Source organism: Chrysemys picta, chromosome 7 (genome assembly GCF_011386835.1).
Source record: "Chrysemys picta bellii isolate R12L10 chromosome 7, ASM1138683v2, whole genome shotgun sequence".
Lineage (NCBI taxonomy): Eukaryota > Metazoa > Chordata > Testudines > Emydidae > Chrysemys > Chrysemys picta.
Genome location: NC_088797.1, coordinates 101,181,807 through 101,208,857, shown reverse-complemented (window position 1 = coordinate 101,208,857; position 27,051 = coordinate 101,181,807). Strand labels below are relative to the sequence as shown.

At 45.5% G+C, this 27,051-nt stretch overlaps 1 long non-coding RNA gene across 2 annotated transcripts in view; it reads left to right on the top strand.

The window, feature by feature from the left end:
* The window catches only part of LOC112060163 (uncharacterized), a 90,285-nt gene extending 63,473 nt beyond the window's left edge, over positions 1–26,812 (top strand). The window contains exons 1-3 of one of the 2 annotated variants that reach the window (XR_010589289.1): positions 20,025–20,364; positions 23,278–23,396; positions 23,977–26,812. This is a non-coding gene — a long non-coding RNA (uncharacterized LOC112060163). Of the gene's footprint in view, positions 1–20,024; positions 20,365–23,277; positions 23,397–23,976 lie in introns of those variants that run through there. The other variant, XR_002889472.3, reaches the window with a different exon arrangement.
* Positions 26,813–27,051: the final 239 nt, after the last annotated feature.

Sequence of the window (27,051 nt, the reverse complement as noted above, 5' to 3'; positions counted from 1 at the left end):
TATGGTGTGTTGCACAACATGGCTGTGATCCTGGTTGGTGTCTTTGGGCACTAACAAAAAGATAATCAGTCTCCTCAGATGAACATGTCTAGACCTGATATCGATCCCTGTAAGCTTAAACCTCCACCATTAAGGAAGGTTTTTATCTTTTGGCTTTTTTAAATATCTGGAGTCTCTAACTCTGCTCACAGATCCCTCTCTCAAGCCCATTTCCTGCAGGCAGCCATCTCTTCAAGTGGCAGTGGCACAAACTCTTTTTGCAAGCTCCGATTCATTTCAGATCTGGATCTCTTGGCCACTGCCTCCATGTTTCCTCTAATTAAGGGCTAGTCTACACTGGCAACGCTAAAGCGCTGCCGCGGCAGTGCTTTAACATGCCTTGTGTGGTTGTGCGCAGCGCTGGGAGAGAGCTTTCCTAATGCTCTAAAAAAACCACCTCCACAAGGGGCGTAGCTACCAGCGCTGGTGCACTGTTTACACTGGCGCTTTACAGCGCTGAAACTTGCTGCACTCAGGGCGGTGTTTTTTCCAGAAAGCTACCATGCCCTGCAGTGCTGTATAATTAGAATTCTTTCATATTTATATTCCAGTAGCGTCCAGAAGCCCCAGTCAGGATTGGGAACCAATTGTGCTATGAAAATACATAGTGTCTCTTCCCTGAGGATCTTACAACCTAAGAAGACAAATGACATCTGAAGGATGAGGCAGAGAGGGCTACAGTCAAGTCTTTGCATCTATGTAGCTATATAGCAACCATTATTTTTTATTACACCCTTACAAACAGATAAAGTGCTGTTGCATGAACTATGCTCATCTGCCCCTTAAGTCAGCCTTGAGGAGAGGATACTGGCCTTATGGATTTTAACTAACTAGGAGAATTGGTTTAGCCAGGGTTTCCAAAGGCAAGCAGGGTGAGAATGGTATTTTCAGGCCCACTGAAACCAAATTAATGCATTATGCTCAACAGCTCAGGACTACATTACAACCTACTGAAATAAGAATTCCCAGTGTATTGATTTACCGTTGCAGGCAGCCATACAACAATGTCAAAGCAAATGGTTCTCCTGTGAAGCCAATGATTTTCCAGCAACGGCAGTAAATGGAAATGCACAAAGGAACCACAAGGGACTAGCTATTACATGAAGCAATCATTTCTCTTCCTGAAAGGAAAAGCAGTAATAGCATCCCATAATGTCTCTCCTAAAGCATAATTCAATAATTAATATTTGCTTTTTGTCATTTGTATGGTATAATAATGGCAACTTAAAATGGGGATCCCGGAGCAGGCGTGGGTTCTCCCTGATGGAAAGCATACATTTTGTTAAAACTATTATATGATAACTGAGTAGCTAGAGGATTCCTTTACTTTTAGGGTTACCTAATCCCTGGGAACCATTTCCATGTGAGGGTCTAAGTCAGTTCTTCTCTTTAGAAACGTGTTTAGTGGGTCTGACTTGTTGTGGTTGGTCTGAGCAGGGAAAATTGAAAGGCGGAAATAAAAAAGCCCTTCTGAGCAGTGCTTGTCAGTCTCTTGGAACTGCTACAGCCAGTTGCTTTCTTTCTTTGGGACCCTGCCTGCTGCAGATGTATTAGGCACAAATTCTTGCATCAGGTCTTTTTGTAATTTATTTTTAAAACTACAAAATGACCATGACCCTTGGCATTGAACCAGAAACTCTCTGATTATGTGTCTTTGTAAAGCTACAGCCAGCTTTATATATGTAGTAGCTACTATTGTATAGTATGTGCTATCTCTGCCAATGTTTCACAAAGTGTCCTTAGCACACAGGATGTGAGACTGGTAAATAATCAGTAAAACATTTTTCCTTTTTCTTTTCAGACACATTCTTGTTCTTATCCTCCAGACCCTCCTTCCTAACCCTTTATATGCCAAATCCCAGATCAGCACCCAGTGATATTGACGTGATTATAGACAATTATTGTAGGCTTCTTAGTTGCACAATGAAGCACATAAAATGCTGTACCTGTTGCTAACAGAAGATAAAAAATGCCAGACCTCTACAATGAAGTACCAGGGCACAGTAATCTAGACCCATTCTACCATTCAGTTTCAGATTCTAGTCCTTGCAGCAGACACTAGATTGATGTATAGTATTCCTAAAATATAGGCTCCTTTGAGGAACATACTTTGGCCATGTTGGGTGGTGGCACTGAAACCTATCACAGAAGCATTGCAGCAAAACAAAGGTCAATGACACCATTAAGTAAATGAGTAGCATTTCCTGCTGATGAGTCACACAGAGACATTGCATTTGGCTCCAAAGATAGTGTTTCCCAACCCAGAAAACAGCTAATTATGATACATCCAGGACACCCGCCATAGAACAATGTTTTCTGTAGAACAAACATTTGATTGTTTTCTGACTACATTAGGTTTACCTTGTGACAGATAATAAAATCAGGTTTCAGACATATTTATATGTAAGTTGAGTTGCACATAAAAAGTCTCTATATTCTTGTCATAGTCATACATTCTAAGGCCAGAAAGGAGTACTGTTAACATCTAGTCTGACCTCCTGTATAACACAGGCCACAGAACTTCCCCAAAATAATTCCTGTTTGAATTAGAGCGCTCACGGAGAAGACCCAATCTTGATTTAAAAATTAGCAGTGATGGAGAATCCACTAAAACCTTTGATAAATTGTTACAATGATTAGTTACCTCACTGTTAAAAATGTATGCCTTATATTCAGTCTGAATTATTTCGCATCAACTTCTAGCCATTGGTTCTTGTTATAACTTTGTACTACTGTATCTCTAGATAGGTCATAGAGGCCTGCATCAATATTACAGTCTCGCACTTTCAAAGTTTTCGCTCCATTGTGCTGGCCAATGTACACACAGAGAGTGTTAAAATGTTTTCTAGTCTAAAGAATTTACAGTCTAAGGAGACATCATCTCCTTTCAGTTACATAGTAATAGGTACCCAAAAGTGAACATTTAGATAGGGCACTATACAAGTCCCATATACTCATTGACTTTTTGAGCGTCCCCTTTTTGACAAGAATATAAGCTGATGCTGAATGCAGTATATTGGGACACTTCGCTAGATTCTGCATTCTGCAGTATAATGGAGTGCTTTGCTAGATTCTACCTTGAATTCAAGGAAATTTTACAATTCAGGGTTGTGGCAAGACTTGTCAAGCTGGAGATCTACAAGGAAAATATCTAAGTGATCTGAGACAGAAAATGCTTTGCTGTGTATCCTCCATTTAAATGTCCTTACATACAAATGCATCATGTATGCTAATTACTTTTTCAGTTTTGTTCCTGAGTTACCAAGTTGCCTAGCAAGCTCCGTGTTGGCCTCAAACTTTTCATTATTGATGTGGTTTTTCAGACTTCTATCCTTTGCTTCCATGTTTGTGGATTATTAGATGAAGTTGATGCCTAGATTTATATCTCATCCTCCACACCTTTCTTCAGGAAACTCAATAATGTCAACTTGTCTGATGGGGATTAGATTGCTCAGAGCTGTTTGATGCACCCAAGAAAGCAAGATATAATAAAGATTTCATATGCAAGAAAAAGCAGCTGATCTAATTTTTTTGTTTTAAAGGTTGTGCCAGCATTTCCTATTTGGTTTTTTTTTTTTAATTTACTTATATTTAAGATTCCCATTGAATTCAGTTTCAAATCCTGATATTTTTAGCATTGCTATTATTTTACTGTTGTTTTTATTCTTTTGTATTAATTTGTAGAGACCCCATCTCTGAGGAATCTGGGTATTCTATTCAATGAAAGATGGATCAGTTATCCTCTGAAAGAATCTCCTCAATTTTCCTGCACTGCTTGGCTACTCTTTATCTTGTAAAGTCTATGTGTACATCGTAATCTGAACTCCTTCTGTGTACAAATCCGGTGACTGAAATAATCTCCTTTGGGTGAAACAATAAGGGAAGAACAAGCCTGTTCAGCTAAAACACTCGCTGACTCAAAGCTTGGCACAAAACAGAAACTTTATTGAGGTTTAAGATAGTTCAGTTAACTTTTCCTGCAGTTATTTTCATTTCCAAACATGCCTCAATGACCTGGTGACAGCCAAGATTGGAAGGGAGTGGGCCAAAATGTGACAAGGAAAGCTGTTCCTGGGAAACTTTCAGCCCAGCTCTGAAGACCCGAAAGGTTCAGCTATGATTTGAAGAAGAACACAAAGGTGGGGTGCTCCTTGAGCCAAACTTTTGACAATTCTCTGAGCTATCTCTCTACCACTGGTATTTTTAGGGTGCCCATAATGACAGTATCTGAAATAATCTAGTCACTTCAGAGGTGATTCTGAAACCGCAGAAGGTGAAAATGTCAGCCCTGTGCTCAAGTTCAAGAAAAACATAGTAGTTTAGAGTTGAATCTTCCTTTTGCAGTTTAGGATTATTATCCGGACACCATCATAATGCTCACACATTGATTTATGGATAACAGATTGATATATTCCATTTTTGAGAATATGAGACCACCATAGTACATTACTGGAGTGCTCCGATTCTAGGACTTTCTGATAAGCACATAGGCTCAAAATGCTGCAGCAAGCTCTATATGCATATCAGTTGAACTAAACATACAGAGCAAATGTTTCCAGTGTTGAAGAATGTGTATGGCTTTTCTTTTTAAACAGTGTTTTTAGTACAAACAAGTATTTATTGTTTAGAAAGTTTCCAAGCAAATGGCTCTCAGTGTTGTTCAGATCCACCTTACATTTCTTGATTTTTTTTCATTCCCCCGCCCCACCCAAAACAACAAAAATGCTTTTCACTTCTACAAATGATCTTTTCTGTGAAAATGGTGACTTCTCACCTCTGGTACAGGTGGTAAATATAATAGAATGCTTTGGGGGTGGGAGTTCATTATTTAATGCAAAAAAATTGTGCTTACTGGTAGAAATGGTGCTCTTTTGCGGATTCACAAGTTTTAGAGTAAAGTTTTGTGGAGAACTTTCAGTTTTGCAAACTGAAAATGAATGGTGTCTGCCCCCTTTGCTCCTCATGTGCCTAGGAATAACCTGAAATTTGGTGCACTTGGGTTATCTCCTTCCTGCGTAGCATTTCAGTCTTTAAGGTCTTACCTGACTACTTGCAGCCTAATGATCTGTGGATGGAAGCCCATGCTCATGGCGCCTTTTGTTCTTTCCTTGGAATGACCAAGGAACAACAGACACCCCTCTACCATGCTGACATTACCACGTTTAAAAATTGAGCAACAGATTCCACTCTGATGGTGGAAAGCATCTAATAACCCACTTGAAATGGCCACTTGAGAATTCTTCTTGCGCAGGCGGTGTAGACCTGGGATAGTTGCTCTTACACCATCCCCCTTTCTGCTCTGTCCAGTGGCATGACTAGCACGAAAGGGACACTGCTTGGGCTATTCCTATATCCCAGTGATCCCCAGCTGCTGGAATGACCAACTAGGGCTGTGAGCTGCTAACGCAAGATGGAGCAGTCTTCAGGCTGGTCTACATCCCATTGCAGACTGGCCTGGCATCTGGCAGTCCAAAGATTGGAATGAAGCCAGGGTGGCTTCGCACCACCTTCCTCCAGAGCTGTACAAAGGCTGAACGGGGACTTGGTGATTGGAAAGACTGTTGTTCTGCTTCAGAAAGAACAAAACTGCTGATTTAAAGCCAACAATGTGATTACAAAACCAGCTCTGTCAAATGTATAACTGAAAACCCCCGTTCAGATGAAGTCAGTAAGTTGAGATTTGTTCTGACCCTCAATGCAAGTGTAACCAGAGTTTTTGTTGGTGGTTTGTTTAGGGATTTTTTGCTCTAACTTTCATGTTTCCCTGGTAGTGGGGGATGAGGCAATTTAAGAAGAAAAGCAAAATCAGACATACCATATTATTTACTCAGGAGACCAGATGAGCTCATTTAGAAGAAAACTTTAAACAACTTGCCATGCTGGTTAAAAACTAGCTGGGTGGGGATAAATCAGGCCTCTGCTTGCCCAAAGCTAGATTGCCTGCTAAGGATCCATAAGCATAATGACAGTGTACAGTTTTCAGCTGATAACTTCAGCATTGCTGTTTGAGTAGCTCAGAGCCAAGCTGATAAGTGCTGGGAAATATCAAGCTGTGACAAGGTGCAGAGGGCTTACCCTGGAACCAGAAAACACCCCTGGGGGAGTGGAGCAGGGCACCAAAGAACTTAATGACTTGATATACAAGGGCTCTGGACATCTGTAACTCCCATTGACTCCAGTGTGAGCCCTAGGTGCTCAGCATCAAGAAAATCACATAAGGAAAAAGCTCTTTAAAAGCAGGCCACTCGTAGGCAGATGGGAAAGGCATGGTAGGGAGCTAGATGGCCGCAGGGATGGCAGCCAGGCTAAGCTATGTGAGGGGTTGATTTTTGTTACAGCCCAGATGAGCCTTTTTGTTTTGTTTGAAAACCTTTTGCCTGTTGTTAAAGATCAACTGTGATGAACACTCAACATGTTTACCTTTGCACCTCGCCAGGGCGTTAGGGTGCATTAAGACTGCAGCGTTGTTCTGCTTGCTTTGATATTTGAAATAGCAGGGATGTTATATCTTCACTTCCCTTGCTTTGTTGAAGGGTATCAGCACAATTGATGGAGGGCGACACAAGGCTGAAACCTGAATGGCCACTTCCCCTCTCTCATCTAGGATGGGGAGTCAGAATCTATGACAATCTATTTTTCCTGGTTTTCTCCCTCAACCTGCATGCCTGGCATGAGCTCCCTGAGCTGAATGGCTGGCCTAAGAGGGGCAAAGTAGTAAACCAATCACTCCTCTATACAGCCAGATCCCTCCTGCAACTTGTCTGCCAAGCCAGAAGTGTGGGCAGAGTTGGCATTGATGATGGTGATACAACATATTAAGATCAGGGTTCACCAGACTCTGGCTCTGGGTGACCTTGAGCAAGTTTCTTAACTTTTGTGTATCTGTCCATCTATAACACTGGTACAGTGATTATATGCTTCACATCTCTAGGAAAGAGTACAGTTTCGTTATTTGTTTTAAAGCACTTTTGTTCCTTAACCAAAACAGCTAAATGAATATAACAGATTCAAATTTTGAAAACTTCAACCACAAAGCCTCCTTTCTATCAATAAGAATATGCCCAGTTTCCCTTATGACTTCTTTTTCAAACCTGGCTTCTCTTTTGCTTTCCTATTCAGGACTGACTTCCATGCAATAGCCTGTTTATGCACTGATGTCCCGCCCCACTGTTAATGCAATTTAGGCCTTGGCTACACTTGCGAGTTACAGCGCAGTAAAGCAGCCCCGGGCGCCCTAGCTCACTCTCCGTCCACACTGGCAAGGCACGTAGAGCGCTCTGACTCCGCAGCTACAGAGCTGCTGGTACTCCACCTCGGCGAGTGGAATAACATTTGCTGCGCCCCCACTGGAGTGCCGCGGCGCCAGTGTGAACGAGGTGTTGCGTTACTGCGCTGTGATCAGCTTCCCGAAATGTCCTATAATCCCCTTAAGTCAAGTGGCCACTCTTGTCATTGTTGTGAAATTGGCTGCAGGAATGTGGAAATGCACTTTCAAAGCTCCGATTTGGAGAAGCCGGCTGTTTATCAGCTCCAAGGAAAAAGCAAACATTTACTGTTTGCTTTGAGTGAGTGAGAGAGAGGCGGGGGGGAAAAGAGGGGGGTCTGAACTTACAAGACAGCACGCTGACACACTCTCAGCAACCCAAAAACCCACTCTATCTCCCTCCACAGACACACAACACACTCCCTGTCACACTCCACCCACCCCCCACCCCCATTTGAAAAGCACGTTGCAGTCACTTGCATGCTGGGATAGCTGCCCATAATGCATCACTCCCAATGCTGCTGCAAGTGCCGCAAATGTAGGGTTACCATACGTCTGGATTTTCCTGGACATGTCCGGCTTTTTGGGCCTCAAATCCCTGTCTGGGAGGAAATCCCAAAAAGCCGGACATGTCCGGGAAAATAGGGAGGGAGGGCCCGGCGGTGCGGGGCCGGGGGCCGGGGCCAGCGGTGCGGGGTCGGGGCTGGCGGTGCTCGGCCGGGGGCCGGGGCCGGGCTGGGGCTGGGGCCCTCGGCCGGGGCCGGGGCCAGCGGTGCTCGGCCGGGGGTGCTTGGTCGGGGGACGGCGCCCCAGGGCCCGCGCCGAGCTGGGCGGGAGATGCCGGGGCCAGAGCCTCTTGGTATGGGCCGGCCGGCCGCCAGAGGGAGCCGCTCAGCCAGGGGGGCCGGCAGGACCAGAGCCTCTTGGCCTGGGCCGGCCGGCCGCCGGAGGGAACCGCTCAGCCAGCGGGACCGGACTGGGCCGCGCTGCACCCCGCCTCAACTCCAGCCCCAATCCCCAGCTTACCTGCTGCCTCCCTGTTTCAGGCTTCCCGCGAACATTTGATTCGCGGGAAGCACGGGAGGGGGAGGAGCAGGGGGCGGAGCGTTCAGGGAAGGGGGCAGAGTTGGGGCGGGGAAGGGGCGGAGTTGGGGGGGGGGCCGGGGCCCTGTGGAGTGTCCTCCTTTTTTAAAACTAAAATATGGTAACCCTACGCAAATGTGGCCACGCCAGTGCGCTTGAAGCTGTCAGTGTGGACAGACTGCAGCGCTTTCCCTACTGCGCTCTACGAAGGTGGGTTTAACTCACAGCGCTCTACATCTGCAAGTGTAGCCATGCCCTAAGTGTCTTATCTCTTTATGCTGCCACGGTCTGGCTAGATGAGTTTTCCACAATAACCTAACTCCCAGACTAACTTATTTACACTTGTTGATACTGATCTTCCTGTTCCATCTGCTAATTCAGGACCTGATTCTGCATCACTGATTCACATGAGTAGTCCGTTATTCAATGGAGCTCTCACATGCATAAGAGCAGTAGGGTGGGCCCCAAGTCACTTATACAATCTCTTTGAATCTGGTTGCACTGTTTCTCTTTTCTTTGTCCTGCTTTACATGTTAGTATTAGAAGCTGCCATACTTGGGTGCCTGGAGGGGTAGAGATCCAGCAGTAGATGGGGATGGGTAAAGTATAGGGAATACTAGGATAGGGGGAGCAAAAAAGAATAAAAACATTAAAAAGGAAAAAACACACAGAAAAATAAAATAAACAGTGAAACTACAAAAAGAAAGTGAGTGTGCAACTACTGTACTTGGAACCAGGGCCCTTAAAGACAGGGAACCCATCTGCCTATCCACTGTGAGATTGAGCATTCCAGGATGGGCATCACTGCTAGTTTATCTATACATTCACCTCATAAATTCATAGACTTTAAGGCCAGAAGGGACCATCATGATCATCTAATCTGACGACCTGCACATTTCAGGCCACAGAACCTCACCCACCCACTCCTGTAAAAGACATAACTTTTGGCTGAGTTATTGAAAAACTTCAAGTTACAGAGAATCCACCATTTACTCTAGTTGAAATCTGGAAGTGACTCATGCCCCATGCTGTGGAGGAAGGCGAAACCCCCCAGGTCTCCGCCAATCTGACCTGAGGAAAATTCCTTCCCAATCCCACATATGGCAGTCAGTTAGACCCTGAGCACATTGGCAAGACCAAACAGCTATACACCAGGGAAATAATTCTCTGTAGTAACTCAGAGCCATCCTCGTGTCGTATTCTATTACCAGTCGTTGGGGATGTTTGCACCTGGCAGTCAATGCTTCTATATTACTGCTATAAAAACTCTACAGCTAGGGCTTGTGTTTTGGGGGGACAATAATTTAATTGGGGTGGGGGATATTTTTAGGAATTTTTGAGTTCTATGTAAACACCAGGGTGTTTCAGGGCTTTCTCTTTGTATGTACACATAATACTGTTTCAAACTGCACTACGTTAAAGTACACTAGGCAACCTTTAGTGCACACCAGCAGGGTCTACATGGACCAACCAATGTACAACATGTTAGTTGTTGTCTTTTGTATGGCATTTTAGAATCATAGACTTTAAGCTCAGAAGGGACCATTATGATAATCTAGTCTGACCTCCTGCACAATGCAGGCCACAGAATCTCACCCACCCACTCCTGTATCAAACCTGTATCTGAGCCATCGACGTCCTCAAATCATGGTTTAAAGACTTCAAGGTGCAGAAAATCTTCCAGCAAGTGACCCGTGCCCCACGCTGCAGAGGAAGGCGAAAAACCCTAGGGCTTCTGCCAATCTGCCCTCGAGGAAAATTCCTTCATGACCCCAGATATGGTGATCAGCTAAACCCTGAGCATGTGGGCAAGACTCACCAGCCAGCAGGGCCGGCACAACCCATTAGGCGAGCTAGGTGGTCGCCTAGGGCACTAACATTTGGGGGGCGGCAACTGCGGCAGCCGGATCTTCGGCCACCCCGGTCGTTGTCAGCATTTTGGGGGCCGGACCTTCCGCTGCCTAGGGCGGCAAAAAAAGCTGGCAGCGCTCCTGCCAGCCAGACACCCAGGAAAGACTTCTCTGTAGTAACTCAGATCCCACCCCATCTAACATCCCATCACAAGCCATTGGGCATATTTACCGCTAGTAGTCAAAGACAAATTAATTGCCAAAATTAGGCTATCCCATTATACCATCCATAAACTTATCAAGCTTAGTCTTGAAGCCAGATATGTCTTTTGCCCCCACTACTCCCCTTGGAAGGCTGTTCCAGAACTTCACTCCTCTGATGGTTAGAAACCTTCATCTAACTTCAAGTCTAAACTTCCTGATGGCCAGTTTATATCCATTTGTTCTTGTGTCCACATTGGTACTGAGCTTAAATAATTCCTCTCCCTCCCTGGTATTTATTCCTCTGATATATTTATAGACAGCAATCATATCCCCCCTCAGCTTTCTTTTGGTTAGGCTAAACAAGCCAAGCTCTTTGAGTTTCCTTTCATATGACAGGTTTTCCATTCCTCGGATCATCCTAGTAGCCCTTCTCTGAACCTGTTCCAGTTTGAATTCATCCTTCTTAAACATGGGAGATCAGAACTGTACACAGTATTCCAGATGAGGTCTCACCAGTGCCTTGTATAACGGAACTAACACCTCCTTATCTTTACTGGAAATACCTCACCTGATGCATCCCAAGACCACATTAGCATTTTTAACGGCCATATCACATTGGTGGCTCATAGTCCTCCTGTGATCAACCAATACTCTGAGGTCCTTCTCCTCCTCTGTTACTTCCAACTGATGCCTCCCCAGCCTCTTGTTATTAATCCCTAAATGCATGACCTTGCACTTTTCACTATTAAATTTCATCCTATCACTATTACTCCAGTTTACAAGGTTATCCAGATCTTCCTGTATGATATCCCGGTCCTTCTCTGTATTAGCAATACCTCCCAGCTTTGTGTCATCCGCAAACTTTATTAGCACGTTTCCATTTTTTGTGCCAAAGTCAGTAATAAAAAGATTAAATAAGATTGGTCCCTGTAGGAAGCCAGGGTGGCTTCCCTCGGAACCTGAGGGTAAAGGGCCGCTCTCTCAGCCTGAGTGGGCGGGGCCAGGCCAAGATTACTCCAACCCCCGGAAGGGGAGGGGTGGGACAGGAGGTACAAAGGGCGGGGTCCTTAGTTTAGTCAGGGCAGCACCAGGGAGGGAGGCAGACGCAGACTGCGGGCTGCTCCCTTCAGACTTCACGCCAGGGGAGGCCCTGGACCAGGGGAATCTGGACCTGCAGGAAGGACTAGAGCTATCAGGACTGCCAGAAGCCGAGTACCCTGAGACACCGGAGGAGCCTAAGCCAGAGGGAGAGCTGGAGCTGCCAGCAGCTGATGACCCAGCTGACCCTCCTCGGGACCAAAACCCAGACAGCGCCACAGCCTTTTGCCAGTGCTCCCCTGCCTGAGGGGCGCGCCACAGCCTTTTGCCGGCACTCCCCTGCCTGAGAGGCGCACCACAGACTTTTGCTGGCGCTCCCCTGCCTGAGGGGCGTGCCACAGACTTTTTGCCGGCGCTCCCCTGCCTGAGGGGCGTGCCACAGACTTTTTGCCGGCGCTCCCCTGCCTGAGGGGCGCACTCCAGACTCTGGCCGTCACTCTCCCTGCCACTAATTCCCCGGTGACAGAAGCATGACCCAGGCTGCACCCACCCCCCGCTGCACCACCAATCTGTGTGGCCAAGATGGGGCCTGAGGATGACCCAGAGGCTTATTTGGTGACCTTTGAGCGGGTTGCTGCAGTAGCCGGTTGGGCACCGGACCAATGGGTGACCCTCCTCACCCCCTATCTGACGGGACCCGCTCAGAAGTCTTACCGGGGGCTCCCAGACGATGAGGCCCGTGTTTATGCTCGAGTGAAAGTGGCTATCTTGGACGCCTTCGATATCACCCAGGAGACCTTTCGGCGAAGGTTTCGGGGAAAGCTTTACCCACCGGGCGCTCGGCCCCGGGCCGGGGCCCAGGAATTAAAGGATGCCGCTTGCTGATGGCTACAACCTGAGCATCAAACTGTGGCTGAGGTGATGGACCAGATCATCCTTGAGCAATTCGTGCACATCCTCCCGACTCCGGGGAGGGTGTGGGTGTTGCGGCATCGACCTCAAACTCTGAGCGCAGCAGTCACACTTATGGAGGATTTTCTAGAGGCCGAGTCCCCAGTAGGACCGGCAGCCCGCCCCCGAACTTCTGGACTCGGCACTCAGAAGCCTGAAAGGGGGTCCGTCCCCAAAACCGACGCACCACCTTGTGCCTGATGACCAGAGGGCGGTGGGACCACTTTTTCCCGACGCTCAGAGGCTCCACCGCACCCGCCGTCCGGACGCTCGACCCGACCCCCGGGCTCCGTTCAACCCCCCGCGGCCCCAGTGGTGCCCCCGCACGGCCGGGGTGCACAGAGATAGGACCTTGCTTTCGGTGGGGCGAGTACGGTCATCTGCAACGAGACTGTATGGTGATGGAATGCGACTTTGGCCGGGTGTACACCAGAGAGCGCCGGGCCCGTCCGTCCTCCGCGGCCAAGTTGACAGCACCCATGGACGTCGCCAGGACACACGTGGTTGGTCTAATTGATTCGGGATATGGACAGACTCTTGTCCGCCAGGCGCTCCTCCCGGACGCCGAGCGGATCGTTGGGGAGGTACGGATTTAATGTATACATGGAGACGTGAAACCGTATCCCACGGTTCAGGTCCCTATCATGATGCAACTCAGTTAATGAACGTAGCAGTGGCCCCATCCCTTGCCTACCTGGTCATTCTGGGCTGGGACTTGCTGGATTTCGTTGACGTGCTCTGATCCCTATCCCTGGAAGAGGCCTTCGAGGGAGCTTCCACTGAGATGGACACAGGCCCCGGTGCGCAGGTTACCCCATTTCTCACACTTGGGCCGGACGGCCGGGAGACAGGGGGTTCCCCGGTGGACATTGGGGACTTGAGCCAAGATCAAAGGGAGGACCCTACACTCTGTTTTGCCTATGAATATTTGGCACGGGTGGACAGAGAGGTCGTGGAGGCCCAGCGGACTATCCAATGGCTCAATCACGATTGGCTCTACCGCGTGGAGCAAGACCCTCAAACCCAAGATGTCCAACTCATGGTCGCCCGGATTCATCGGTGGGCTGTCCTGAAACTGGCCCATGACATCCCAGCTGCAGGCCATTTAGGACCAGAGAAAACCGCAGCTAAGGTCCTGGCCATGTTCTTCTGGCATTGAGTCCATTGCGAGGTGAAAGATTACTGTGTGTCATATCCGGACTGCCAAGACGCCACACCGGCCAGGGTCCAGAAGGCCCCCATGGTCCCGTTACCAATTGTGAGAGTTCCATTTGAGCGAGTAGCAATGGACCTGGTCGGACCCTTCCCAAAAAGTCAGGCGGGCCATCAATATATCCTTGTCATGATGGACTATGCCACCCGCTTCACTTCCCCAAGGCTGTCCCCTTAAGAAGTATCACCGCCTGCACTATTGCGGCGGAGCTCGTGATGATCTTCGCCAGGGTAGGTCTCCCTCAGGAGATACTCACTGACCAAGGGACCAACTTCACCTCCAAGCTATTCTGTCAGGTGTGTGCCCTGTTAGGGATTAAGAAACTGCAGGCCTCGGTCTACCATCCCCAGACTGATGGGTTGGTCGAACGTTTTAACCGGACCCTGAAGGGAATGTTGCGATGCTTCCCCACACAGGACCTCCGCCAATGGGATCAACTACTCCCCCCTTTACTACTGGCAGTTCGGGAAGTTCCGCAGGCTTCCACAAAGTTCTCTCCATTTGAGCTCCTCTATGGGCAACGACCCCGTGGGGTGATGGACCTCCTGAGAGAAACTTGGGAACGCACATTGTCCGCAACGCAGGGCCTCTTGCAATACGTCTTACAACTGCAGGGGCGGCTGGCCTGGGCGGGTGAGATCACGAGGGAGAACTTAAACACAGCCCAGAGAGCCCAGGAGCAGCAATATAATCGGGGCGCCCAGGCCTGATCATTTGCACCAGGGGACCGAGTCCTCCTCCTGCTTCCCTCAGAAGAATCAAAACTTTTTGCCCACTGGCAGGGCCCGTATGAGGTCCTTTGCCAAGTGGGGCCTGTCACTTATGAAATCTGGCAACCCGGTCGCCGGAAGGAAAAGCAGATTTATCATGTAAATCTGTTAAAACCCTGGAGGGAACGGGAAGGATTACTAATTGCCCCATACCCCCCCGAACCAGACCTCAGGCCACAACCCCCCGAGGAGTCCGATAATGGGGAGCCCCAGCTAGCAGAGACGCTCACCGCTGAGCAGCAAGGACAGGCCCTCTGCTTAGTGAGGGCATTCCCCAAGACCTTCACCACGAAGCCTGGACGGAAGTACACTCGCCCACCATGTGATCCAGACCGACCCCGGGATGGTGGTCCGAGAGACAACCCGGCTATTGCGGGAGGCCGTGGAGGAGGAAGTCCAGGAAATGTTGGAGCTGGGTGTTATTGAGAGGTCCCAGAGCGAATGGCGGAGCCCCTTCGTCCTCGTTACAAAGCCACATGGGAGCCAGCCAACGCCATTTCAAAGTTTGATGCCTACCCAATGCCCCACGTCGACGAGCTTCTTGACCGGCTTGGGGAAGCCTGTTATATCACCACGTTAGATCTCACCAAGGGGTACTGGCAGATCCCCTTGGAACCCCGGTCCAAGGAGAAGACCGCGTTTGCCACCCCTTCAAGGCTGTACCATTTTACCCGGATGCCTTTCGGCCTCCATGGGGCCCCGGCAACCTTTCAGCGTTTGATGGATCGGATTTTGCAACCACACACCAAGTACGCCGCGGCCTACCTGGATGATGTGGTCATCTATGGCAGCAACTGGGAGGAACATCTCAACCAAGTAGCAGCTGTCCTCCGGGACCTCCACACCGCCGGGATCACAGCCAATCCAAAAAAATGCTGAATTGGGCGGGAGGAAACCACTTATCTGGGGTACACCTTGGGTCGGGGACAGGTACGCTACCTCATCGGGAAGGTCCAAGCACTCCAGGAATGTGAGGCGCTGACCACGAAGAGGCAGGTACGACAATTCTTGGGCTTAGCCTTTTGCCGGTGCTCCCCTGCCTGAGGGGCGCGCCACAGACTTTTTGCTGGTGCTCCCCTGCCTGAGGGGCGTGCCACAGACTCTGGCCGGCGCTCTCCCCACCGCTAATTCCCAGTGACAGAGGCGTGATGCCGTAGCTCCCCACCACCTCTAGCGGCCCGGTGGGCCAGCCGACAAGGATCACAGTCCCAAAACCGATCCCTGAGGAACTCCACTAGTAATCTCCCTCCAGCCTGACAATTCACATTTCAGTATGACCCGTTGTAGTCTCCCCTTTAACCAGTTCCTTATCCACCTTTCAATTTTCATATTGATCCCCATCTTTTCCAATTTAGCTAATAATTCTCCATGTGGAACCGTGTCAGATGCCTTACTGAAATCAAGGTAAATTAGATCCACTGCATTTCCTTTGTCTAAAAGCAAGATGCTGGGATTATTGTTGAATCTTGAGAGTCAAAAGCCATTCTAATGCTTCTGGGGTAGCTAGATGAATTCCTCCTTGTGCCACCACTGTAAGCATGAACAGGACAGTTGTCCATGATATGTTGCACGGCTTGTACCTCACCACAGTCACAATTTGGTGAGTCTTTGAATTTCCATTTGTGGAGGAGATTCCCACACCTTCTGTACATTGCCCGAACGTGGTTGAGTGTAGTCCACTATCTATGGGGGGGGGGGAAGGCAGACTCCCAGGACTTCTTTCATTGGCTCTTTAATCAGGTGTTTGTTTGGGATGTCATGAGCAGCCAGTGAGTTCTGGTGTCCTTTCTGTTGGCCTGTAGCATTGACATGTGGATCCAGAAAGGCTTCCTGGATTTGAGTCAGGAGGGTGGCCCTGAGTTGAGATCTTGGTGTATCAGCAGGGAGCCAGGATTTTGTTGTACTCCTGGACCACAGCAGTATCTTGCCTGATGTTGGCTGGTGTGATGCCCACCAAAACTGGAAGCTACGGTATTGGCATAGACCCGAGAGAACCGCTAACAATCCCAAGGGTGGCATTGATTACAGTGTCAACGAGATTGGTGTGGGAGCTGCTGCACCAAACTGGTGTGCAATGCTTCACTGTTGACAAGACCGGGGCTTGGACAGACGTTCAAAGCATGCATGCATCATGTCCCCAGGATGTGTCAGCAATCTTCTGGGTGATAACCCTTGTCTTTATCTTCTTTTTGGTGTTGTCATAGTGTTGGCAATAGCTCAGTGTTGGTTCAAGGGTAACCCCCAAGTACCATGGATTGTGGTCATGCTAAAGAGGCAGCCCGCATGTTAGTGTGCTTTAAAAATTACTCCCCTGTAGTGCTCATTACTGCTCCATGTCAACAAGCCCCTAGAGTCAAGTTGGGGAGCAGAGACATTGCTCATATAAACCAACTGGATTGGGAAAGGGGTGAAGGCAGCACAAATTGAGTAACTATTCTCACTATTTTTCCAGTGTCTATTGGATAAACACCAATTTCATTTTTATTTATTGATTAACCAGGGATGTTTGTTTATCAGTTAAATCCAAAAGCAGACACTCTTATCTATAACCAACCTATTAAATGTTTTGTTAAAACCTTTTTACTACTTACAAAGCACCAAATACTTTAAATATGTTGGGCAAACAGCACCATACGCTTCCAGTGTGAAGTAACAGCTGCTGGAGCCCAGATACATTCACAAGCAAAACACATGAAGTTGAGTAAAAGTTTCCAAAATGTAAAGGCACCTACATCATAAGTCTAAACCCACTACATATGGGATATCTCCTAAATTTGGGATGTTTGACTGAAGGGTTTTGGTTCAGGAGGTCCTCCATTGTGGGGACTTTCTTAATCACTGGGGGGTAAAGTGCATTAATCTGGACCTGTTGCTGCATATGTCTCTTATTTTGAATATATAATCCTCTCCTCCAACTACCTTTTACACAATGCACATTGCACACTCTGATTTCTCTCAGTCCCACCCTCCACTCCATTATTTTCCCCCTTCCCTCAGCGAGAGCTGCAAGACAGAAGAGTCTTTAATAACTGGAGCTCATTAAAACCTTTTAGCACCTCCTTTTTTCTGGGAAGATGAGACAGAACTTGAAAGTCTGCAAGTCTGGTAACTGAAATGCAGTCTTTTGTAAACAAGCGCATCCATGTTTAGGATCCTAGGGTTATTATGAACCACAAGTTTCAGGTCTTCATGATCCATTCAGATTAAGTTCACAATAAGATCTGATCAGATATGGCACAAACAGTGTTTCTGAACATCCATTTGCATTCCAAATAGTTTTTGGTTTGATAACCTTCATAAGTCTTTATAATTAATTTCTTCTGAATGGGTTTTTGTTTACAAAATTGTGTAAGAAATGGCCTTTCTTCATATGCAGACAGGATATTTGTGAATAAGCAAGATTATCTTTTTTGCTGTACTTTATTCATTATTAAAACTGGTTGCAAATTTTCCATTGTAAAGTGTTTTCACTGGAAAATATAGCGCTTACTAAATTTTTATATTCCAGGAAGCAACATTTTGAAATGTAATGTTTTGTTCCAAATCAACATTTTGTATTTTATTCTGTTTCAAAATGTCAGATTTGTTTGTTTTGATATTTCTTAATTGAAATGTTTGGGAACTTTTCAGTATTTCTTCTTTTCATCATGATCTGAGAGAAAAACAAATGTCAAAATGATGGAATTTCCCCCAGGATGAAAATTCCATTTTCCTGCTATCTCCATTCATTATTCGTCATGAGTTAGCTGGAGGTTCAAAGTTACATTTGCACAGCACAGAAAAGAAGAATACTTAGCTCTTACTGAGCATTTTTCACCTGTAGATCTCAAAGTGCTTTACAACAGATAGTAAGTATTGGGAAACTGAGGCACAAAAAGTGAAGTGGTTTGTCCAAGTAGATCAGTGGAGGAGTGAGGAATAGAACTCAATCTCCTAACTCCCATTGTCTTATCCACTAGTCCAGAAACATTGCCATATTTTCAGCACTTAGGTGACTGCTCATGCACCATTGACAATGAACAGCAAGTCATGTAAATGAACAGTTCATGAACAACCTGTTGTGTGAAAATTGTTCATCACCTTATTTGGCACATATTTATGATAGTAACTACAGAATTGATCTGGCAATGATTCACAAACAGAAAAAGGAATACATTTGTATTGTGGTTTATTTGCAATGTCGAGTCTGCTCAGCTCTATTCATAATGCAGAATTTCTAAAGTAACTGTGAGTAGATGATTGTTTCCTGGGAATTTAATATTAGCTCCTTCCACTGTCCTCTCTAAAGCATACTAACAGACTAGTATTATAGCAATACAAATGGAGGTTTGTGGTTGTTTGAATGGCTTACACTTGACTTAGTACTTCACAAAAAAGGATTAAACATTTATAGGAAAAGAATGGCATCTTCAGTTATATTAGCTAAAATAATAATGATCATTGCTACCAACCCTCATGCTTCAGGGCACATGCTGATTCCCCAGAGTGGTCAGAAAGAAATTTCTTCTCACACCTTCTTTTAGGACATCTGGCACTGGCCATTGACAAAGACAGGGCATCAAACAAGGGGCCAAATTCCAATCTTGCTTACACTGGTTTAACACTGACGTAAGTCCATCAAGTCTATCAATGGAATAGCGCCTGGTTTACACAACTGTAAGTCAGATCTAAATCTGGGCCTAGATGAACCAGTTTTCTGTTCCATATGTGAACCCCTAAATTCTTACACTGTGAAGGAGCCTTGCAGCTTCTTTTGTAAATCATTGGCTTGTTTGTGTTAGTATTTACTAAGTGAATGCAAAAACTGCCTGGAAAAAAAGGCCTTTGCCTTTGGAATCAGCTGTGTGGGGCAACATTTTATAGCACAGGGGAAACATAATATCGAGTATGTGTTTACAAGGTGGGGGTGAAGATGGGAAAGTCAGCAGCTGGTCCAGTAAAATATATTACCTCGCCCACATTGTCTCTCTAACATACTGGGACTGACATGGCTACAGCTACACTGCATATAGCAGAATGATAAAGGCAATTGTGCAGAGCAGCAACATTATTGCTGCCAAGCTGATTAGCCATACCTCAGAATTCATAGAGGGCTCCTATGAATCCTCCTGAGGAAAATAGCTAATAATTTCAGTAACAAAGACAGGTGCCATATCTCCAGTTATGCAAACACATCACACAGTAACAGAAAAAAAAAATGCCAGAGAGAACAATCCATATTCTTATTGGCAACATCTGTAGCCGAACCTCTGAGGACTGAGCTTTTCCTTCAGGCCCAAATGTGTGAAGCAGACAATGATGCGGTCAGAATTGTGATTATCCTGCAAGTTAATAATGCTTCAGTAAAACTCATTACACAGCTAATGCATTAAGGCACAACTCCTTATAATTCTACTCCATGCAGGATAAATCGTGCTGGTAAGTGTCTCATTTCAGCCCTGGGCATCTCCCACTGCGCCAGGCTGATGAGCCCTTAAGGAGAAAGAAAAACATATTCCTGTTGTGAAATATTCTGTCTGTATTCATTGCATTTGCTTATTCTGCAGGAGGCCTGTTTCCTGCACTACAGAGTGAAAAGGATTTCCTTGTTGAAATGTCACCATAACAAACACTCGCACACTATGTATTGTGGCTTTGTTGTATTTTCTTTTAACCCTTGAGTGGCTTTTTGATTTTTTTTAAAGGGTTCAAACAGGAGCTGCCCCCCAAATTGAAATCCAAACATTGTTTTGAGGTCTAAAGAAGCTAGAATACTGGTTTTATCCCTTTGTTTTTCATTCTCACATGTCTCTCTGACTATCTAGCTTCAATCAGAAATAGCACATTATTAGAAGAAAAACTGTTCTCATGGTGTTTGCATCCTGCCTGGAACCACTGTACATCTGAGAAGGAGGAAGCCTTTTCTTACGTGACTCCAGCAGATGCAAAAGGTTTGGAGGCAACTTAGATAAGGTATGTAACTAATCTGAATTCCAGAGGCTTATGGTATTTACACCCATCCCTACCTAGAGGCACAATCCTGCTAACACTTATGTATATGACAATGAGGCTAGTCACAAATAAACTTATTCACATGCTTTTCTGTGAGTATACAGGCAGGCTGAGGTGTCACAGAAACACCACAGGCAGTTTGGGGTAACCCAACCTGCCTTGTATACTCTCAAAACCTCAACAAATAACTCTGGGTTTTTATGCATGGAATCAAAACCTCTAAGCAGGCACAAGACTTCCTTGAGGTATCTGACTAGACCATTTAAGTTGTACCCTCAGGACCAATCATAAGCTGCACTGGGACAATTTTTGTCCTTAGTGTTTTACCTTACTGTTGAAGCTCTGTACTGGCTGACAGTTGAGATGGGAGTCACCCATACTAGCAATTTTTTTACCCGTTAATACCAGTGAGTTGCCCTGTACCCATGGAAGCACTCGTATAGACCTGAAGCAGGTGTTTTCACCACCAACTATGTCATTTAGCCCTGCTGCAATAGTGGAAATTGTTAAGGGAAAAAAGGCCTCAGGAAACATAGCCTTGGTGTCCAGCCTTGAACTTGATTCTGACTGACAGGGTACACTACTGCTTCGGCAACCATGGTGGCTACCTGGTTTTGACATGTCTGTGCTTAGATCATACTGTGATTAGCACCTTAAAAATATCATAGGTAGATAGATAGAATCCATCCCACCTGGTTCCGAGGGGATAGTGTGGGTAAGTGAAACTGGTTTTGAAAGGCAGTTGCTTAAGAAAATGCAATGATGTTAATTAGCATTAGGCTGATCCAGTTGTACAATTCTCAGGAGTCAGGGAACACTGATTTTTGTTCTTGAATATTCCTGGATGGTGAGAAGCCTCATGAAAAGCTAGAGATAGGGCTGGTCTGCATCTAAAATTTAGGTTAACCTAGAGTCGCAACTGTAGTGTCTGTAGTGTAAACAAGCCCTAAGGGCTTGTCTTCACTACCCACCTGGATCGGCGGGTAGAAATCGATCTCTCGGGGATCGAATTATAGCGTCTCGTCGGGACGCGACTGTGATGGGTTGGATCACAGAAACCCCCTTGGGAGCTGCCACCTAATGTGCAAAGACTACCCCCGCTTCTGTTTTCCCTGCCAGCTCAGGACTCAAGCACCCTGTCTTGCTGAGCCAGACACTCCTGTCTGCTCCAACACAGACCCAGGGTCTGAATCACTTGTCCCAAAGCTGCAAGTTTACCTGAAAACAGCTCACAGAAGTGTGCTTGTCTTTAGCACTCAGATGCCCAACTCCAAATGGGGTCTAAACCCAGATAAATCCGTTTTACCCTGCATAAAGCTTATGCAGGGCAAACCCATAAATTGTTTGCACTCTATAACACTGATAGAGAGATATGCACAGTTGTTTGCTCCCCCAGGTTATTAATACATACTCTGAGTAAAGTACTAAATAAAAAGTGATTTTATTAAATACAGACAGTAGGATTTAAGTGGTTCCAAGTAGTAACAGACAGAACAAAGTAAGTCACCAAGCAAAATAAAATAAAATGCGCAAATCTATGCCTAATCAAACTGATTACAGATAATCTCACCCTCAGAGATGCTTCAGTAAGTTTTTTCTCAGACTGGACACCTTCCAGGACTGGGCACAATTCTTTCCCCTGGTACAGCTCTTGTTGCAGCTCAGGTGATAGCTAGGGGATTCTTCATGATGGCTCCTCTCCCCCTCTGTTCTCTTCCACCGCTTTATATATCTTTTGCATAAGGTGGGAACCCTTTGTCCCTCTGGGTTTCCACCCCCCGCCCCCCCACTGGAAAAGCACCCAGGTTAAAGATGGATTCCAGTTCAGGTGACATGATCACATGTCACTGCAAGACTTCATTGCCCACTTGCCAGCACACACATATACAGGAAGACTAACAGGTAAACACAGCCATCTGCAGACAATGGTCCTTGTTAATGGGAGTCATCAAGATTCCAAACCATCATTAATGGCCCACACTTTACATAATTACAATAGGCTCTCAGAGTTATGTTTTATATTTCTAGTTTTAGATACAAGAGTGGTACATTTCTACAAATAGGATGATCACACTCAGTAGATTATGAGCTTTGCAATGATATCTTACAAGAGACCTTTTGCACGAAGCATATCCCAGTTGCATTATATTCACTTATCATCAAATCTTTATAAAACTATCCCAGTTACATTATATTCACTTATTATCATGTTTTTATAAAACCATATAGACGGCACAACATCACAGCGACAATCAATCCCCGAATCGACGCGCGTACTCCACCAGTGCAGGTAGGAGTAAGCGCCGTCGACGGGGGAGCCACGGCGGTCGATTTGCCGTCATCCTCACAGCGGAGTAAGTCGGCTCGGATACGTCGAACTTAAATCGATTCCCCCCCCTCCCAGTGTAGACCTAGCCTAAGACTCCCTCCCTCCCTCATGCTTAAATAAAGCTATTTTCCTGCAGTCTGAATGTTGGTAAATATTACCTTGAGGCCACCCACATCTGCTGTTTGGGTTTAGGCATTAGAAAAGCATTCAGTCTGGCTGGTCATTAACTTTGTACAGAATAAGCGACTTTAGAAAGCAGAACCTTATCAAGGCAGATTATCAAAAAGGCCTTTAAATCTGTACTTATAATTTTTCATGTTGATGACATTGGACATGAACATTTTGGGTGCCAAAATATTCAGAATAACAAGATCAGTGTGTATACACACTTGCTTTTTCACATACAGCACTGAGGTTAGATATGTCAGAAAACACGAACACCCAAAACTGGAGGTCTGAACGTGTAAGCCGGGTTGAGGACACTTTCAAAACCAGGACCAGACGTGTGTTCTCATCGCATCATTCTCCTTTCTGTCTGTGCTCAGGGTATGAGAAAAAAGCTGCAACGTAAAAAAAACAACCAACTGGGAGGTTACTGATTAAAAGCCAAGAATACAAGACAGGAACAACTGTTAGGCTACGCAATTGCTGAAGATAATTAAAGGTGAGCTAAAGTTCCCTAGGTCACATATAGTACAATGTGTTCTCAGTGCAGAGCCAAGCAAGCCATCTGATTGTTGAATTAGATTTATGCAGTGAAAATGCCAATTGTTTGCAAATGTCCTGATTTGAAAAAGGAAAGGTTCAAACCTTATTTTACTGAGAGATTTAAGTGGGCTGCAGTTACAGGCAGCCTTGCAACGTGTAAGTCCATTACATTGTGTTACATTTTTATGTCATTCAGTCTCTTAGAGAAGGGGAGAACGTAAGGCCTAGTCTTAAAAGGTGCTGAGCTGCCTCATTCCCCAGGAACACTCAGCATCTTGCAGAAATGTGCCCTTAATTTGCCTGCAAAGTATTTCTTCAAAGAGTTTTAAAATGGCAAAACAAAGTTATCCAATACTCTAATAGGAATGACACAGTTAAGCTCCCCTTGCTGACTTATCTGTGCTGTAACTATGAAATAAAGCACGTGAACATATGGGATCTCAGGCAGGGGAATCGGGTACTTGCTATGTAACCCTCACAAATCAGTTCATTTCTCTCTCTCTCTCTCTCTTTTTTTTTTTTTTAATTTTCAATAGCATCTGAAGCAAGCTGAGTTGAACAGCAAGTAAACAAATGAACAGAACACTCCACCCTTCCTCTTATTTGAACGCTGTGCAGTTAATTGAGAATGTGATCGACCAGTCCTTCCCTTGCTGCCAGGGCAAACTCTTGTAAATTTATGTCGCCAGTCTTCTACAGAGCAACAGCAGCACTTGCCCTTCCGCTTGCCGTTTGTTTGGACAGCCAGTGGCACTGCTCAGGGAGAAAGTAAGACATAATGGATCTGAATCTCACATCTGCGTGGTATGAGTGGGTGTTCTGCTGTGTACACTGTTGTATCGTGGGAGGACAGGGTATCACTGCCATTTTGGTTGCTGCAGTAACTCCACTATGACACAAAAAATCCCTTCCCAGTCAGTACACAAAGAGGAATATGAAGAAGGTGATTTGCAGTCCCTGCTATATTGTGCTGTTTGTTGTAATAACAGGATAAGTAACAGGCAGGAAAAGATGGAGTTGAGGGTTTCCCCACCCCTGCGTCTATTTATCCCTCTTGACCTTTGAGCATCACCTTTCAGGCAGCCAGCTCACAGATGCTGTGAGCTGGAGTTCTTTGTTCCTTTTCCCTAGACCAAAATTATCCACCTTTTCAAAACACAATTGGTGAGATATTTAGTTAGTGTAAATCAGCATGGATCGATTGACTTCAGTGCTCTGCAGAACTCTGGTGACTTGCATTGACTTCAATAGAGCTAGCCAATTTACACCAGCTGAGAATCTGCTCCCATACCACTAACTCTTTTAAACCTGTACATGTAACCTCAGTTCTTCATTCAGTTCTTCCTAAGGCACAACTCCAGTTGAAGTCCATCAGCTTTGCCCAAGTAAGGGCTGTTGTACGCTAGAAAATTCAAAGTCCAAATTACAAACTCTTGGCAGATGAGATTCACCTAAGGAGAGTTCCGGGGAAACAAAATGTCATTGCTCTGTTGGATGGGGGCAGAGGGGGGGGGACGCGGGGAGGAGAAGGAATCATTGCATTGGCTGAAAGTGTAAACTGTCTGCTAAGACTTTATATGAAGAACTGGTGTGGGGTGAATCAGGCCTGAAGCACTGTCTTGTGCAATAGCCAGTCAGCAGGAAGAACATACTGTCATTGCCCTGGGAACACCCTCAAGTAGCATCTTACCCACTTCGCTACAGTTGGAACACACCCAAAGGAGCAGTGCACATAGGGACCTATGCACATGTTGACTGTCTTCCCATTTCATTGTGCAGGCGGCAGCACAGGAACGCCGTCTGAGTACTCTACAGGATGTGGTGTACATTGGAGTAATAGTCAGGCTGAAGTGCTGCTGTCTTGACTACCTTTTCTATTAAGATAACAAATAAAAATGTGTTGAAGAACTGGAAAATATTGGATCAGAAGATTTGGCCTGTTTCTCAGCAAGTGGTTATGTTCCCTTGAGTGTGATTCACAGAACCCAAACTTCCTGCACTCGTCTCATGGACTGTTAGCTGCAAACGTTTAGTCTTCCTTTAGTACAAGGACAATTTCAGTTAAATACAGAATACTGACAATACCAGTCATAATTGATTACAAGATGTCTTAGATTTTCAGAGACATTTTGAAAGCATTGCATGGGGGGAGTTTGATCACATGATTACTATTCCTATCAATGGTAAATGACACCTAAATATTTCATGGCCCTTTCACCTTATATCTCAGCTTTCATGAGAAAATGGAGGAACTTTGGGAAAGTCAGCAGCTGTCGGTAAAATGGAACTGTTCTTCAACATAGTCTATCCTGCTAGATTACATAATGGGAATAACAAAATCACATCATGCTATATTTTTAGAAATAGCAAGCACCTTTCACCACTTTTCTGTTAAATTTTTATAAATTTCCAATCATATACCTATAGTAAAGTAAAGCAGGAAAGTGTTACAGGAGTGAGAAACATTAGAAACTTCCAAGAAAAAAAGAACTCAACAAGAAGTCCACTAAAATGATGGGGTTTAAATTAGCTGCTAACACTCAAGACAGAGACCTTGGATTCATTGAACAGATGTTCTCAGAGAGCTATCCACAGTGTGCAGCGGCAGTCAAAAAAGCTAACAGCATGTTAGGAACCTTAGGAAACGGATAGATAATAAGACAGAAAATAATATGATGCCACTATATAAATCCATGGTATGCCCACACCTTGAATACTGTATAGACTTCTGGTCACCCCATCTTAAAACAGATATCTTAGAATTGGAAAAGGTACAGAGAAAGGAACAAAAATGAATACAGGTATGGAACAGCTTCCATTTGAGGAGAGCCAACTAAGATGGAATATCATAGAGGTCTATAAAACCATGAATGGTGTGGAGAAAGTGAATAAGGAAGCATTATTTACCCCTACATGTAACACAAGAAGCAGGGGTCAATAGAGAAGCATTATTTACACATCACACAATACAAAAACCAAGGGCCACCCAATGAAATTAATAGACAGCAGGTTTAAAACAAACATAAGGAAGTACCGTACTACTTCACCCAGTGCACAGTCAACCTGTGGAACTCTTTGCCAGGGGATGTTGTGAAGGTCAGTACTATAATAGGGATCAAAAAAGAATTAGTTAAGTTCATGGAGGATAGATACATCAATGACTCTTAGCCAGGATGATCAGGAATGCTACCCCATGCTCTGGGTGTCCCTAAATCTCTGACTGCCAGAAGCTGGGGATGGATCACTCAATAATTGCCCTGTTCTGTTCATTTCCAGTGAAGAATCTGGCACCAGCCACTCTCAGAAGACAGGATACTGGGCTAGATGGACCATTGATCTGACCCAGTATGTCCATTCTTATTTTCTAAAACACTATAGGGGCAAATGGGGCGGGTGGGGGGGATTCCTTGGGATTCAAAGCCAAGGTCAAAGAGTGCTCACGTTGCATCTCGGCATATAAAATACCAGATACACAAGCATTCCATTGACTATCAAATATGTCATCTGTTCTAAACAAACAAACTGTTCAAAGAATTATCCAAACAGGTTTAGCCTCATCAGGATCTACATCATCATCAATTGCATGGTGGTCTTTGGCTTAATAAGATTAC